Below are 4,836 nucleotides of genomic sequence, written 5' to 3' on the forward strand. Positions count from 1 at the left end.
GGCTCGGCTGCGGGAGATTTAAACCCCGTCACGTGACCCGGCCCTCCGCCCGGCAGGCCCGCCCACACCCCCCCCCCCCCCCACTCGCCCGGCCCCGCCCCGCCCAGCCCCGCCCCGCCCCCGCGCCGCTCCCGCCACCCACGCGGGCCGGACCACAACACGCCGGGTCACGTGTCCCGGCGCCGCCCGCGGCCCCGGCCCTCCCCGGCCCCACCCAGGGCGGCCCGGCTCCCCCTCGGCGGCCTCTCTCTCTCCCTCCCTCCCTCGGCCTCACGCTCGATCGCCCGCTCGCCCCGGGGATCGCCGCGGCCGCTCAAGTTTGCGATCGCGCCGCGAGTTCCCACCTGGGCCTCCCGCGTGCACCTGGCCTGGGCCTCCGCCGCCCCCGCTGGCTGTGACCTCGGGGTGGGGGTTCAAAAAGCCCGAGTAAGGCAGAAAGGAGCCCCCCCGACCTGGCCGGGGCCGGCCGCCTCCCCCGAGGGGAGCTTTCCCCACCTGCCTCGCGCTTTGTGACAGCTCTGCCTCAGTTTCCCCACTGTGGTCCCCTCTGTTGATCGCGCTTTCTCCCGCACCTCCCTCCCTCCCTCCCTCGTCCCGTGCCGTGGGATGTCAAATCCCAAAGCCCGGAGGGAGGACCGGGGGGCCCAGCTGCACGCTGGCCCCCAAAATGTCCAGCCTCAGTCCCCTGGACCTCGCTTCTGCCGTTGGTCAAATTCATCTCTTGGCTCAGGAGGGCAGCGAGAGAGACAGACAGACAGACAGACAGGACTGGGCTCTTAGCCACCTCCTTGTGGGAGTCAAATTTGGGGCCCGGCTCTTGTGGCTTCCGCAGTTGATCGCGCCTTTTCTAAACCCACTTCTTTGTAATTTGGTTTATGAGAGACAGGGTCTCTCTGTGTAGCTTTGGAGCCTGTCCTGGAACTCGCTCTGTAGCCCAGGCTGGCCTCGAACTCACAGAGACCCTCCCGCCTCAGCCTCCCGAGTGATGGGACTAAAGGGGTTGCACCACCACTCACCGGAAGTCTTCTAAACCCAGTTTCTAATCATCTCTGAACCGAGAGACCAGGGCTGAGGCTGCAGCTCAGTTGTGAAGTCATGCTTACCTGACATGCATGAAGCTTCAGGGAGATGGGGACAGGAGGTCATCTTCAGCTGCATAGGAAGTTCAAAACAGGCCTGGAAAACGTAAAACCTTGTCTCAAAATGAAATTTAAAAACAACGGGCCTTCTTTTGTTTTTGCAGTGTTATGATGAGAGATCAGCCAGACAGGTGTAAAGGACTAACTTTATGGTGTAACTTTTAACTTTTAGGGTGTAAACCCATACTAACTTTAAAAATCTTAGTTCTAGCCCGGCATGGTGGCGCACGCCTTTAATCCCAGCACTCGGAAGGCAGGCGGATGTCTGTGAGTTCGAGGCCAGCCTGGTCTACAGAGTGAGTTCCAGGACAAGCTCCAAAACTAAAAAATCTTAGTTCTAGAATTGGAGAAGGGCCTCGGGGATTAAGAGCACTTGTTTCTTGCAGAGGTCCTGGGTTTGACTCTCACCATGCACAGGGAGAGTCACACCTGCGGATCTGACACCCTCTTTTGGAAAACACAGACATGCATGCAGCCGAAAGACCCAGACTCATAAAAAGACATCTTTGTTCGTTTGCTTTTCGAGACAGGGTTTCTCTGAGTAGCTTTGGAGCCTTTCCTGGAACTCGCTCTGTAGATCAGGCTACCCTCGAACTCACAGAGATGCACCTGGCTCTGCCTCCTGAGTGCTGGGATTAAAGGCGTGTGCTACCACCGCCCAACATATAAATACATCTTTAAATTAAAAAAAAAAATTCTAAATTCTTAGTTCTTTCCCAACTCTAAGTTCCTTCACTCTCCCGTTACCCTGAAATTCTGGGCCCTTCTATCCACTTGAGTCATTACAACTCAATTACACTTGGCTCAATTACGGAGAGACTGGTATGTAATCCCCCAATCCAACAATTTGGGAGTTAGAGACGAGAGGAGCGGGAATTTAAGGTGTTTTCACTATGCAGTGAATTTCAGCCCACCCTGTCTCCAAAATAAAACAATAGCCGCATGTGGCACACACCTTTAGTGCCTGGCCTACATATGGAAATCAGTCTAGCCAGGGCTATATAGACCCTGTCTTAAAGACTATGGAAAATATTAACTAAAAATTAAGCGGCCAGAGATATGGCTCAGTGGTTAAGGGGACTGGCTGCTCTTCCAGAGGAGCTGGGTTCAATTCCCAGCACCCACGTGGCAGCTCACTACTGTCCGTAATGCCAGTTGGCAGGGGACCTGGCACCCTCACACAGACATAATGAATGCAGGCAAAACACCAATGCAAATAAAACTCTTTAAAATTAAAAAGTAAGCCGGGGGGGGGATGGGGGGGGTGGTTGGGGATTTAGCTCAGTGGTAGAGCGCTTGCCTAGCAAGCACAAGGCCCTGGGTTTGGTCTTCAGCTTTGAAAAAAAAAGAAAAAGAAAGTAAGCCTGGGAGCTGGCAATATAGCTCAATGGTTAGGCATACGTGCTGTTCTTTGGGAGGTTCTGAGTTTGGTTCCCAGCACCCATTTCAGGTGGCTCACAAACACCTGTAACTCCAGCTCCAGGGAACACTGACCTCCACAGGCACTGCCCTTGTGTGCACACACACACACATAATTAAAAATAAAAATCTTTAGGCCAGATGGTTGTGGTGGCACACGCTTTTAACCTTGGCACTCAGGAGGCAGAAGCAGAATGGGAATTTGAGGCCAGCCCTAGTTTAGATAGTGTCATTGGGGTTTTTTCTCTTTGGGGGGCCCACCACCAAGCTCCCAAATAAATCACACATGGAGGCTTAGTCTTAATTATGATTGCCTGGCCTTAGTTTGGCTTATTTCTTGCCTGCTTTCTGTGGCTTGGCTGTGTAGCTGGATAGCTGGATGGCTGGGTGGGGCTGGGTAGCTGGCCCCTGAAGTCCTCCTCCTTCTCTGGCTACTTCTTTTTCTCCCAGATTTCTCCTTCTATATAGTCTCTCTACCTGCCAGCTCCACCTGTCCCCTCTCCTGCCTCGCTGTTGGCCGTTCAGTTCTTTATTAGACCACAAGGTGTTGTAGACAGGCAAAGTAACACAGCTTCACAGTCAAACAAATGCAACATAAACAGAAATAACACACCTTAAAATAATATTCTACAACAACATAGCAAATTCCAAGCAAGCCAGAGCTACATAGTGAGTCCCTGTCTCAAAAATACAAATAAATAGTAATAATCTTTAAGCCCAGCACTAGGGAGGCAGAAGCAGGTGGATCTCCATGAGTTTGAAGTCAGCCTGGTCTACAGAGCTCTAGGCCATCCAGGACTACTTAGTGAGACCCTGTATATGACGAAGTAACAAAAATGGGGCCAATGAGATGGATCCATGGGGAAGATAGCCAGATCTCTGGGACCCACACAGTGGGAAGAGAACTGATTCCTGCAAGCTGTCTTTCAATTTCCACAAGCACACCATGGTACTCCACACACGCACACACCCTAATAACGGAATCTGGGAATGTGCATCAGTTAGACGCAAGTTCAATCCCCATCGCTGCATAAGGCAAGTGCGATGGTCCAGCCTATCGTCCCAGCACTCGGGAGGTGGAGACAGGAAGCCCAGGAGTTCACCATCATCCTCTGCTACGTAGTGACTTTGAGTGATAACAACGACAACAAACAAAGGCAGAAAAGAAAAGAAAAAAATCTCCCAGCTATATTTTTGTTCTCCCAATACTTGGAAAACATTTACCCGAATGTTGTCGTCCTCTGGTCCTTCACGCTTCCAAGTTCACGTTCATAGTTGCAGCTCTCCCCCAGAACTGGCCTTCAGTTGTGGTTATTCTTAGCATCAGTACACTCCAAACTGTTTCACATTGCCGAACCCATTTTTCCAACCCAAAAGCTCTTAACTTCTCATAAAGGAAGATTGCTGAGGCACACAGCACAGAAGGCAGGAGATGGGATAGCTTTGAAGTGAGCTATCTGTGCACATGTTGAAGGGGGGGGGGGTTGTTGTTTGTTTCATTTTTTTTTCAAGACAGGGTTTCTTTGTGTATCCTTGGCTGTCCTGGATCCCTCTCTGTAGACCAGGCTGGCCTCGAACTCACAGAGATCCGCCTGCCTCTGCCTCCCGAGTGCTGGGATTAAAGGTGTGTGCCACACCACCTGGCATGTTGAAGGGTTTTTATGAGCTAACCATGGAAGTGGCACTATTTCTTACATCCAGCTTTCTAGAAGTCAGCCATGTGCCAACAAGATCAAGGGACTGGGAATGTAACGTAGTTGGCAGAGAGCTTGCATAGTATGCATACAGCTCTGTGTTCAGTCCCAGCACTGCACAAGCCAGACGTGGTGGTTCGTGTCCGGGCACTTGGGCAGTGGAAGCAGGAGGATCAGAAGTTGCAAATCAACCTTGTTATGCTGGCTAGGTTTATGTCAACTTGACACAAAGTACAGTCATTTTGGACACAGGGAACCTCAATTGAGAAAATGTCCCCACTTAGATTGCCGGGTCAACAGGTCTGTGGTACATTTTGCATTTTCTTGATTGCTCATTGATATGGGAGAGCACAGCTCACAGTGGACAGCCGTGCCATCCCTGGTCCTGGGTGCTATAAGAAAGCAGGCTGAGCAAGCTATGGGGTAAGCCCGTAATCAGCACCCCTCCATGGCCTCTGCATCAGTTCCCGCCTTCAGGTTCCTGCCTCGAGTTCCCATCCTGAAGTCCCTCGGCGATGGAGTGTGCCCTGAGAGTTGGAAGCTGAAATAACCCCTTTCCTCCTCCAGTTGTTTACAGTGATGGT

This window comes from Onychomys torridus, chromosome 18, assembly GCF_903995425.1.
Source record: "Onychomys torridus chromosome 18, mOncTor1.1, whole genome shotgun sequence".
NCBI lineage: Eukaryota > Metazoa > Chordata > Mammalia > Rodentia > Cricetidae > Onychomys > Onychomys torridus.